This window comes from Castor canadensis, chromosome 5 (assembly GCF_047511655.1).
Source record: "Castor canadensis chromosome 5, mCasCan1.hap1v2, whole genome shotgun sequence".
In the NCBI taxonomy this organism is placed as follows: domain Eukaryota; kingdom Metazoa; phylum Chordata; class Mammalia; order Rodentia; family Castoridae; genus Castor; species Castor canadensis.
The window spans coordinates 133,732,760-133,746,147 of NC_133390.1; the positions used below are offsets into that span (position 1 = coordinate 133,732,760).

The 13,388-nt window shown below is 40.0% G+C and overlaps 1 long non-coding RNA gene across 2 annotated transcripts in view; it reads right to left on the minus strand.

The window, feature by feature from the left end:
* The window catches only part of LOC141423338 (uncharacterized), a 33,977-nt gene extending 21,062 nt beyond the window's left edge, over positions 1 to 12,915 (minus strand). For both annotated transcript variants that reach the window (XR_012448122.1, XR_012448121.1), the window contains exon 1: positions 12,661 to 12,915. This is a non-coding gene — a long non-coding RNA (uncharacterized lncRNA). The remainder of the gene's footprint in view (positions 1 to 12,660) is intronic.
* Between the last annotated feature and the right edge of the window lie 473 nt (positions 12,916 to 13,388).

The following is a 13,388-nucleotide window of genomic DNA, read 5'->3' on the forward strand; positions in this document are numbered from 1 at the left end:
ATCAAAAAGATTATTCACCACGACCAAGTAGACTTCATCCCAGGGATGCAAGGGTGGTTCAACATACGAAAATCAATAAACGTAATAAACCACATTAACAAGAGCAAAGACAAAAACCACTTGATCATCTCAATAGATGCAGAAAAAGCCTTTGATAAGATCCAACACCATTTCATGATAAAAGCTCTAAGAAAAGTAGGAATAGAAGGAAAGTTCCTCAACATTGTAAAAGCTGTATATGACAAACCTACAGCCAGCATTATACTTAATGGAGAAAAACTGAAACCATTCCCTCTAAAATCAGGAACCAGACAAGGATGCCCACTATCTCCACTCCTATTCAACATAGTACTGGAATTCCTAGCCAGAGCAATTAGGCAAGAAGAAGGAATAAAAGGAATACAAATAGGTAAAGAAACTGTCAAAATATCCCTATTTGCAGACGACATGATCCTATACCTTAAAGCCCCAAAAAACTCTACTCAGAAGCTTCTAGACATCATCAATAGCTATAGCAAGGTAGCAGGATATAAAATCAACATAGAAAAATCATTAGCATTTCTATACACTAACAATGAGCAAACGGAAAAAGAATGTATGAAAACAATTCCATTTACAATAGCCTCAAAAAAAATCAAATACCTAGGTGTAAACCTAACAAAAGATGTGACAGACCTCTACAAGGAAAACTATACACTTCTGAAGAAAGAGGATTGAGGAAGACTATAGAAAGTGGAGAGATCACCCATGCTCGTGGATTGGTAGAATCAACATAGTAAAAATGTCGATACTCCCAAAAGTAATCTACATGTTTAATGCAATTCCCATCAAAATCCCAATGACATTCATGAAAGAGATTGAAAAATCTACCGTGAAATTTATATGGAAACACAAGAGGCCACGAATAGCCAAGGCAATACTCAGTCAAAAGAACAATGCAGGAGGTATCACAACCCCTGACTTCAAACTATATTACAAAGCAATAACAATAAAAACAGCATGGTACTGGCACAACAACAGTCATGAAGACTAGTGGAACAGAATAGAGGACCCAGATATGAAGCCACACAACTATAACCAACTTGTCTTTGACAAAGGCGCTAAAAATATACAATGGAGAAAAGACAGCCTCTTCAACAAAAATTGCTGGGAAAACTGGTTAGCAGTCTGCAAAAAACTGAAACTAAATCCATGTATATCACCCTATACCAATATTAATTCAAAATGGATCAACGATCTTAATACCAGACCCCTAACTCTAAAGTTGGTACAGGAAAGAGTAGGAAATACTCTGGAGTTAGTAGGTATAGGAAAGAACTTTCTCAATGAAACCCCAGCAGCACAGCAACTAAGAGATAGCATAGATAAATGGGACCTCATAAAACTAAAAAGCTTCTGTTCATCAAAAGAAATGGTCTCTAAACTGAAGAGAACACCCACAGAGTGGGAGAAAATATTTGCCAACTATACATCAGACAAAGGACTGATAAGCAGAATATATAGGGAAGTTAAAAAACTAAATTCTCCCTAAACTAATGAACCAATAAAGAAATGGGCAAGTGAACTAAACAGAACTTTCTCAAAAGAAGAAATTCAAATGGCCAGAAAACACATGAAAAAATGCTCACCATCTTTACCAAAAGGAAATGCAAATTAAAACCACGCTAAGATTCCACCTCACCCCTGTTAGAATAGCCATCATCAGCAACACCACCAACAACAGGTGTTGGTGAGGATGCAGGGAAAAAGGAACACTCTTACACTGTTGGTGGGAATGTAGACTAGTACAACCACTCTGGAAAAAAATTTGGAGGCTACTTAAAATCTAGACATTGATCTACCATTTGATCCAGTAATACCACTCTTGGGGATATACCCAAAAGACTGTGACACAGGTTACTCCAGAGGCACCTGCACACCCATGTTTATTGCGGCACTATTCACAATAGCCAAGTTATGGAAACAGCCAAGATGCCCCACCACTGACGAATGGATTAAGAAAATGTGGTATCTATACACAATGGAATTTAATGCAGCCATGAAGAAGAACGAAATGTTATCATTCGCTGGTAAATGGATGGAATTGGAGAACATCATTCTGAGTGAGGTTAGCCTGGCCCAAAATACCAAAAATCGCATGTTCTCCCTCATATGTACATTAGATCAAGGGCAAACACAACAAGGGGATTGGACTATAAGCACATGATAAAAGCGAGAGCACACAAGGGAGGGGTGAGGATAGGTAAGACACCTAAAAAACTAGCTAGCATTTGTTGCCCTTAACGCAGAGAAACTAAAGCTGATACCTTAAAAGCAACTGAGGCCAATAGGAAAAAGGGAACAGGTACTAGAGAAAAGGTTAGATCAAAAAGAATTAACCTAGAAGGTAACATACACGCACAGGAAATCAATGTGAGTCAATGCCCTATATAGCTATCCTTATCTCAACCAGCAAAAACCCTTGTTCCTTCCTATTATTGCTTATACTCTCTCTACAACAAAATTAGAAATAAGGGCAAAATAGTTTCTGCTGGGTATTGAGGGGGGGAGAGGGAGGGTGCGGAGTGGGTGGTAAGGGAGGGGGTGGGGGCAGGGGGTGAGAAATGAACCAATCCTTGTATGCACATATGAATAATAAAAGAAAAATGAAAAAAAAAAAGAAGTAGGGATGGAGGACTCTCCCCATGTGTCTCCTCGGCAGAGACAGGGTCTGTGACTCACAGGGAGTCAGCTTCACCCCAGCTACCATGTGATCAGCCTACCACTGCTCTGCTCACACATGTCCACTGCCCCACCAAGTGAAGCATGTTCTGTGGGACATCTTAAGCCTTCTTCAGTGGCATCAGACTCCTGTTAAGCCGTTAATAACTTCATTTACCAGCCCACTAGAATGACCTTTCCTCATGTCCCACATCTCTGAGTAAACTGAGGGGCATATCTCTGATTTGCAGAGGTGAAAATGAGCCTCGTGACAGTTTCTTGATGCAGGAAAGCTTGGAGAACAGTAAACCCTGCCTAGGCTTTTTCTCCCTGTGCTGTTTGTCCAAGTTTATTTCCTCTGCATTTATCAGCCCATACAGGCTCCCAGGATTCACCAAGGAGCTGAAGCTGGGATTATGTGTCCAGTTGCTGATGCTCCAGCACAGGCCTGCAGCCAGCCAGGAATTGCTGTGGTGTGTGCATTTTGTTACTTTTTCAAATTAAAATTACAAACAAGAGTTCCTAGAGTACTGGCACTATCCCTGCTGACTGCCATAGGGCTTTCATTTTCCTGCCACTGTCCTGCCTCTTAGCTGTGCTGAAGAAACTGGGATCTCAGAATCCCTCTGCATGAAGAATAATGGCTTTCAATTAGTCAGGCCAGACTGACTAATACTCCCTGTGTCCTGACAGTTTCTGAGAACCTGACTTTCATCTGTCCTGATTGGAGAGCTTAACTGTGATTGGAAATATGGACATGAGAGATCAGGTTTCTGCTCTCATCTGGCATTACATAACCAACATTAGGGAAACTCATCACACGTTGTCATATGTGCTATGAGTAGTAATAACTGTCTCAGCAGATCATGGCAGGTATTGACTATGAGTTTGACATTGCCCCAAGTACTTCACATTCATTAATTCACAGGATCCTTACAAGAATAAGCTTTATTATTCTCTGCACTTTACAGATGAGGACATTTGGTCACAGACATGGTGAGACCTTTGCCATGGTTACATGTTAATATATCATACAGGGAGGACTGTATGCACAACTGGGCTCTAGTCACCTGTTGATGACAGGAACAGAAAATGGCTTCCTCACCTGTTCACTCTGGAATCCATTCCAGCCGGATTTGAGTGTCCACAACCAAGCAGATGACACTTCACTTTCAAGGTCACTGTGTCCTCCACGTTACTGAGTCAAGGGATAATTCTCAGCCTTCATCTCCCTAAATGCAGTAGCCACATCCCATAAACTTTGTTTCGTGAAGCTCCATCTACCCTTGGCTCCCCAGCTTCTGCTGGTTCACTCCCTGTCTGTTTCACACTTTTTCCTTCTGGACCCTCAACTCTGGGCCTTGCCTAGCTCAGACTCTACCTTTGGAGATCATTTCATTTGTATGTAGCTTACTCCTTCTGTAAGCTCACTGTGTCTTGTGACTTCAGAAAATCTCCACAGTGAAAACCCTACCACTTCATGTTTTGTTTCCAGTTCTGCTTCAGCTCTGGAGGACTGAGGCCTATGACTGTAATCTCTGCCTTCCCATTTCAGTGCCTAGTAGAATGCTTCCAGGCAACATTTCCAAAATAGAGCTCCTGTTACTACAACATGCCCAGCACTGTGATCTCCTCTTCCCCTGGTTGTGCCAATCTTGTTAACAGTGAATATGTCTTTTTGGTTTTCCAGGCTGAGACATTTGGAGTCAGCCTTGACTACCCTCTTTATCTTCCACCACAACTTCATCTTTCAGCACTACTTATAAGAGGTGTGCAGAACCTTTTCTTGCTTAAGCTACCTGTTGTCAACCATCCCAGCCCAAACCTGCAGGATGGCTTCCTCCAGGGGCTATTTTCCCTGTTTCTGTCATGATAAAATGTATGTCTCATGGCTTCCAACCTTGAAGGAATCAACAGTGCTTCACCTGTTCATCACTCTCTTGCCTCATTTATAAGAATCTCTCGTTGTTCACAACAGTCCCCCTACACAGGCTGGGCTCCTCCCTGTTGCCCTTCCATCTTTCCAGGCTCCAGTTTCAGGGCCTCTGCACATGCTATTCCCAATGCCTGAAATGCTCTACCCCACCCACTTTGCAACATATTTCTGCTCCTTCAAATCAACTCCCACGTCTAGAGTTGTCATCCTCTCAACATCACCTTGTCCAGTTCCCTATTCCACATGTGGGGTGTAGTAATGGTGATGACTCATATTCATTTCACAGGGTAGGATCAACACCCTAGGGTGGTTGTGTGCCCTCAGACTCCATTGGGCCTTTGGACTTATTTGGCCAATGCAACAACAGCAATTCTGATAGGACTTGAAGAGTAATTGAACACTGTGGCTTGCTCTGCCTTACTGTTCTCTTTTTCTTCACATCATCATGTGAAAAATCATGTTCAACCTCTTGAACACAGAAGTATCATGTTACCCAGTATTACTAACAGCCACTTCCCAGCAGGTAGCCAGAAGCACAGTTATTTGGCTAAATGTCTGCTTATAGCAGGTGAATAAGTGGCCCAAGGTGAAGCCAGCAGAAGCGCTGCTCATCTGAACCCAGGCCAGATTGCCAGTTTACAGAATCTTGAGCCATCAAAGAAAATGGCTATTTGTTTAAGCCTTTGAATTTGGAGTTCAACTAAAACTAATTAATATCCAGCAGACATTACACAAAGGCCAACTATCTGCCTGTCTTGTGGGACGTTGGATACCACATGCCACTGAGACATTAATCATGGAGGAGCCCTATGCTCTTGTACCTGGGCTTTCTTAATCTATCAAGGCCACTAGTGAGAGATGAGAATGAGAGTAAAGACCCAGGCTGTAACCTCATGAAATGAACGAGATAACTTTTGTTGGGGGTGTGTTATTGAACGAGAGGGTGCAGGGCCTCAGTTGTCAAGTCAGGTACCCTGACCTGGTTTGGACAAAAGGGTGTGGCCTTAGTTCTTGGGTGTGAATCTTGTCCACGGGGCCACTGTTTGTGATGATGTAAGTGCAGGACAGGAGACATAGAGCAGAGAGCTGTGACATCCCTTCAGATGCTCAATAATGTGGTCAGTGAGATGCCAACTCTGGGTGTTTCAGATCATTTGAAAAGTTCATTGAAAGATCCTTGTACTAGTCACCTTGTAGTAGAAGTTATATCTTTTCAATGGGTTAAAATGAAACATAGACCTGAGGACACTGGATTAAGGAACTTCCTGTGTCATAGTAATAACAAACTAAGTTAGGTAATAAGAGAAGCAGAGTCACCATGAGTAACATGGAAGTGGCCATCATCATATCAATTTCTCTGTTTACATTACCAAGCTATGGGTGGAGGACATGGAAGAACATTGCTTCTGTGTTTAGTCAGGGGAGACTGGGAGGGAGAAGAAGAAATGGAACTAGAAGACAGAAGATAGAACCTGGAGCCTCCAAGCACAAGCTCGTAGCCATGTGTATCCCTCACTGCCTATGAACTCAATACCATGAACGATCTGGAGAAACCTGGTCCTCTGCCAGGGGCCATGCACCTGCCCTGCCATATGGGGAAACACCCTGGCAAGTACTCCTTCAAGGAGGGAGCAATGTGCAGAAGCTCAGACACACCTTGACCCTGAAGCCATCTTACAGGCAACAGCCTCTGCCCAGGGTCTCCAGATATCCTATATCTGGAGGTAGTGATGACTTCTCCACTTAATATGGTTCCTGTGGTGGCTCTTGAGGACTGGACAGTGTGCTAGGCCTGGAAAATGACAATACAGTCTGCTCCTCACATCTGAACTGACAAAGGACCTATGTTTAGTTGCCTATACACAGGAGGAGGTAGCAGAAATCCTCTCTTGACTAACATCAATGAGCCTCTTTGGAACCCACTTCTCCAGTATACTCAGTCTTTGGGTTTTGTATTCATCTTTGCACAGCCCGGCTATAGCAAGAATCCTCCTAAGTCAATTTAGTGAAAACCTGCTTGATATCGGGTCCTTCTCCATGGCTAAGTGACTTATTCTTCCAAGGTGATGTCTGATCCCTGGTCTGCCTTTAGAAAGATTCTTATTAAGTTGGTTTAGTAGTAATCCCCAACAAATGATGTAGGAGTTGAATAATTCCTCCTACATCAAAAGTGTTTTTATTCCTTACCTACTGTCCCACTTGGTTTTCTATAGTCAAGGGAAGCAGCCAGATGGTAAACATAGTTAATTCAAGCTGACCACATTTGAAACTCTTCTGTCTGTCTTGTGGGACGTTGGATACCACATGCCACTGAGACATTAATCATGGAGGAGCCCTATGCTCTTGTACCTGGGCTTTCTTAATCGATCAAGGCCACTAGTGAGAGATGACTCCCTGTCCTTAAACCTGAACATTCACCACCAAATGTGGAGTTTACTGAGATATTTCATCTACAAAAAGGAGAATGTGGTGCCTATGTATCCCGACCTTTTGTGGGTGAGAGGGCTGAAGTTTGAACTCTACACATTGTGCTTGGGAATTAGGTGCTCTATCACTTGAGCCACATCTCCCGTCCTGAGTACCTTCACTGAGAAATCTTCAACATCTCATCCTGTAAAGAGTGAGTTTATGGGACAGATTCACAATAAACTCAGATGTCCATGATTTGACTTAGGATGTACTGTGGTTTGAATGTCCCCACCAAAACTTCTATTGAAATTTAATCCTTTTTATGACATATTGATGAGGTGGAAACTTAATCTGATTGCTGTATTAAGATGAGACTTTTAGGAGATAATTAAGAAAGTTGAAGTCATGAGAGTAGGGCCTCCATGGTGTCATTGGTGACTTCCAAAGAAAGAAAGAGACCCAGTCAAGACCAAGTCCTTGTCCTCCAGGGAACCAGACATGAATGGACATTATTAGATATTCATGTCTCATCCCCATGATTTGGAGCTGTCTCTGTTGCCTGAGTCTTTGGCAACCATTGTTTCGTCTGCGTTCTTGGTTCCAGGCAAATTCACACATTATTGTGCATTCTCTGGTGCTCTGAACTGGCAATGATCCTAATCTTGGTCCTTCACAATGAGAACTCCACCAGCCAGGGACCTAGCCATTTGCCTTGTTCCCACCAGTTCTGCTTTCTCTGACTGGATTTAATACCTTTCATCCCCCAAACTTACTTTGAGCTTGCATATAATCATAATGATCATACTGCCTAGAATATTCTCTAAACTTCCTGTATCTCTTTCTGTTCTTATAGAAGAAAATTTTCAGATTTAGCACTTCTTTAAGTTATTACTTTTTGTAAGGCAAGGAGTAAATACTTGAAAGTGGAAAAAAATAACACCTACTTTGTTTTAGGCTCCATGCATAGAAAACTCTGAGCTAACAACTTGGATATTGATGCATAGTGGCAAGGTAGCTCTGGGAAGAATGGTAAGAATTGTTTTTTAAAAGATAGTATATAAAATATGATGTTACCATGCAACAGATTAATATACACCCTTAATAAGGAAAGAAATTCTGTTACATACCACAACATTGTGAACTTAGAGGACTTGAAGATTAGTGAAATAAGCCATGTGAATAGGGTAAATACAACATGACTTCTGTCACATGGAGACCATTAAAGAGGCAAATTGATAGAAACAGAAAGTGGAATGATGCTTGCCAGACATTGGAGATGGGGAGTTAGTGTTCCATGGGTATCGACAGTTTAAGTTTGGGATTATGAAATGTTCTGAGGGTAAAGAACAGTGACAGTTTCACACCAATGTGAACATATCCAACACTGCAGAACTATAAACCTAAAAACGGAATGGGAGGTATACGTTATGTACTGTATTTGTACAGATGACCATCTGAGCTCAACTCTAACATCATCAAATTGGCAGCAGATCTGCACTTTTTATCATCATCCCAATACTGAAAAGCCACACTGAAAGCAGAATCAAAGACTCATTGTGATTCTGTGAGAGAAGCAAAGGGCACCATGGGAGGATTTCATTACAGAAAACTGCTTGGTGAAGATGCCAGAAATCTCTCTGTATAGCTATCCTTATCTCAAACTAGAAAAAATGCTATGTCTTCTTATTATTGCTTATGTCTTCTTTTCAACAAAATTGGAGAAGAGGGTGAGAGGGGTGAGGGGAAGAGGGAGCAGGAAGGTGGCAGGGGGTAGAGATGGCCCAGTCAATGTATGCACATATGAATAGTATGTAGGTGAGTACTCCTTGTGATGTTGCCCACCTCATCACCTAGTGTTCTTCTACATTTAAAAGACTTGGCAGGAGTCAGAAGTGTACAACACATAAAAAGTGTCTTCAACTTTTTTAACACCTGACCACAGAAGCTTGCAAAAATTTGGTAGTATAAAACAACCAGCGATGGTATATTCTATCCAATCCCATATGACTATCCAGGAAGAGAACAGCATCAAATAGCAAAGAATTGGTCCTCAGTTTAACAAGTAGCACGGACTGAATTCCCCATATCATATCCCTTGAGGAGTTTCTGAGGAATGAGTAGTGACTATAGCCAAGTTCTGTCCAAGAACTGTTTTCTCTGACTGAGATGAGAGGCAGTGGTGAATGAAAGTGACTCATTTTCTTATCCATACATGTATTTTCCAAATAACAAAATACAGAACCCTTCATCCATATAGTCAACCTAAAAAACCTAAAAAAAAACAGCATGGTACTGGCATAAAAACAGACATGAAGACCAGTGGAACAGAACAGCGGACCCAGATATGAAGCCACACAACTATAACCAACTTATCTTTGACAAAGGAGCTAAAAATATACGATGGAGAAATAGCAGCCTCTTCAACAAAAACTGCTGGGAAAACTGGTTAGCAGTCTGCAAAAAACTGAAACTAGATCCATGTATATCACCCTATACCAAGATTAACTCGAAATGGATCTTAATATCAGACCCCAAACTCTTAAGTTGATACAGGAAAGAGTAGGAAATACTCTGAAGTTAGTAGGTATAGGAAAGAACTTTCTCAATGAAACCCCAGCAGCACAGCAACTAAGAGATAGCATAGATAAATGGGACCTCATAAAACTAAAAAGCTTCTGTTCATCAAAAGAAATGGTCTCTAAACTGAAGAGAACACCCACAGAGTGGGAGAAAATATTTGCCAGCTATACATCAGACAAAGGACTGATAACCAGCATATATAGGGAAGTTAAAAAACTAAATTCTCCCAAAACTAATGAACCAATAAAGAAATGGGCAAGTGAACTAAACAGAACTTTCTCAAAAGAAGAAATTCAAATGGCCAGAAAACACATGAAAAAATGCTCACCATCTCTAACAATAAAGGAAATGCAAATTAAAACCACGCTAAGATTCCACCTCACCCCTGTTAGAATAGCCATCATCAGCAACACCATGAACAACAGGTGTTGGCTTGGATGTGGGAAAAAAAGAACCTTCTTACACTGTTTGTGGGAATGTAGACTAGTACAACCACTCTGGAAAAAAATTTGGAGGCTACTTAAAAAGCTAAACATTGATCTACCGTTTGATCCAGCAATACCACTCTTGGGGATATACCTAAAAGACTGTGATGCAGGTTACTCCAGAGGCACCTGAACACCCATGTTTACTGCGGCACTGTTCATAATAGCCAAGTTATGGAAACAGCCAAGATGCCCCACCACTGACGAATGGATTAAGAAAATGTGGTATCTATACACAATGGAATTTTATGCAGCCATGAAGAAGAACGAAATGTTGTCATTCGCCGGTGAATGGATTGAATTGGAGAACATCATTCTGAGTGAGGTTAGCCTGGCCCAAAAGACCAAAAATCATATGTTCTCACTCATATGTGGATATTAGATCAAGGGCAAACACAACAACGGGATTGGACTTTGAGCACATGATAAAAGCGAGAGCACACAAGGGAGGGGTGAGGATAGGTAAGACACCTAAAAAATTAGCTAGCATTTGTTGGCCTTAACGCAGAGAAACTAAAGCAGATACCTTAAAAGCAACTGAGGCCAATAGGAAAAGGGGACCAGCAGCTAGAGAAAAGGTTAGATGAAAAAGAATTAACCTAGAAGGTAACATACACGCACAGGAAGTCAATGTGTGTCAACTCCCTGTATAGCTATCCTTATCTCAACCAGCAAAAACACTTGTTCCTTCCTATTATTGCTTATATTCTCTCTTCAACAGAATTATAGGTAAGGGCAAAATAGTTTCTGCTGAGTATTGAGGGGGTGGGGAGGAGAGGAAGGTGGTAGTGTGGGTGGTAGGGAGGGGGTGGGGGCAGGAGGGAGAAATGACCCAAGCCTTGTATGCACATATGAATAATAAAACAATTAAAAAAAGAAATTTAAAAATATATATTTATAAGGATTTTTATTTGGGGAGGGGAATTATCAAAAAATTTTATATACATGACATGGTCAGATGTTGAAGGATATCTATATCTCTAACTATATCTAATCTATGTACATATGTATCTATCTATATATACACATTTATTAGATTTCCACATGTGGATTAAAAACTGAAAGAACTTAGCATCCTAGAACTGAAGAGCCTTGGGAAGAGAGGATATGAAAGTCATGATAGTAAAGGTCTGATGAATTGTGAACTCTTAAACTATGAAAAAATAAATTTTACTTGTAAAATTTCACAGTTATAAATCTAGAAGTATATTTCACAATTAATATTTACTGCTATTGGAAGAATGAAAACTTCATCACATCTCCATGTGATGGAGAATTCTAAGGTCCAGGTTTTTTTCTTAAGTCAAAAATTTAATTGGTAGAACATGAGAAAAAGATACTAAATTCCATTTACTCTGCATCTTAGAGAACTGATTTATTTTCTTTTGTGGATTGAATTGTTATTACTTGAAAAATGCAAGCAAATGTAGATGCAACCAAAACGTAGATGTGGTAAGCCAAAAGAGAAAAAAATTAATAAAACATGATATTCTTTATATTTATTTCAATATTATAGGACAAACACAGTATTACAATTATTACAATGGGGCTGCACTTTCTTGTATTAAAATATAAAATCTCACTTTGGGTGTTTAAACTATAAAATAGTTTGACAAAGAAAGCTTATAAAGGCAAACTTTTATATAAAATATAGGACAACATAAAAAATAACAGTAGTTTTCAAAGCAGTGGAATTCAAAACAGAAAACAAGATACAAAAAAAGAAGACATACGCTATAAGAAAGATAGCATAACATGTACACGCATGCATGTATTGATTAATACTGTGTTAAAATAAATAAAGCAAAATCTTTCAAGATAAAATGTTCAATTGGTAGATGAACTTTATGGTATGTAGAAATAAAGCTCTCTGAGCCTTTTCCAGGTCCACAGAACAAAGAACAAATAAGGATGTAGAGAAAGTTCAATTCATCACTATTGAATTTTGTAGCAGGAAATATACTTGAAGTGTTTATCAATCATATACAAAAATCATTAACTAGAACTTTCAAAACTTTGTCTGTCATAGGCTCTGTTCCCACTCCAAATGTAGACATAATGAAAGTTAAAGGATGGGAATATGTAAGTGGTAGAGTGCTTGCCTAACATGCACAATGCCTTGAATTCTACAGTAGAATCTAAAAATGGATACCAAAAGAAAGATGCATGAGAAAACACTTGCACAACAACCAGATATTTAAAATCATTGTATAAATATATTGAATAAAAGGAGAAATGAAATTCTAATTAAGGAATGCTATCCATCTTGAAATAAAGTTAAACATGCACTCAGTACAAATTTATAACCAAATTATATTATGAACAAAGTATATAACTAAGAAGTTGAAAAGAGAAAAGTGAAATGATTTTTTGAGAAATCAGAAGAAAGGAAATAGTGAATGCTAACAAAATTCATGAGGTTTCCAGGATCTGACTCTTCGATAAAGCTTTTGACAAATCTTTTCAAGTAAGAAGAAAAAATGTACAGAAAAGCAATACCAGGCAGAATGACATAAAGAGGACATATTGAGGAGATAATTCAAAACTTACATCCAAGTAAATGAGAAAATATTGATGAAAGCAAATCTCCCCCAATCAGGAAAATAGCAGAAAAAACATTGACTGACTGAAAAAGTAAAACAAAAAAACGAGGATGCAAGTGGTGCTGGAAACATGGTAACTTTAGATTCAGCAGAGATTTTCTCATTCTTGCAATCTCATCTCCTCTGGTAATTCATGATCAAAGCAGGGGAGGATTTTGTTCTTCACAAACAGGAGAGTCTATGAGATTGTGACAGAACTTTATTCTCATTTATGGCTGTGTGAGAAAGCAATCAAGGCCCAGTGACTTAGAACAAGAGGGTTGCTTTGACTCAGCAACTTGGAATCAGTCATCCAGGCGGCTCTTCTGGTCTTGCACTGGTCAAACTGTCAGGTCAGGTCACTTGGGTTGGACAGAGTGAGGAGCTGGGAGAGCTGCTGATCAGGATCTTGTCACTCCTTGAGGTCTCTCCATCAAGGTTCCTTAGCATCTTTTATGTTGCTACTCAGTGGTCCCCAAAGTGCAAAGACAGGAGGTGCTTGTCTCTTTGACATACAGGACTAGAATTGGTGAGCATTACCCCCATGCATTGCACTGTTTGCGGCTTTTACAAGATCAGCTTATACCAAAGCAGCAAGAAGCACATAAGGGGAGAATGCTATGTATGTTTTTTGAGAGCCACCTATCCACTTAAACCACAGTAACAATGGGAATGTTGGATGCTGCTCCTTCCTCA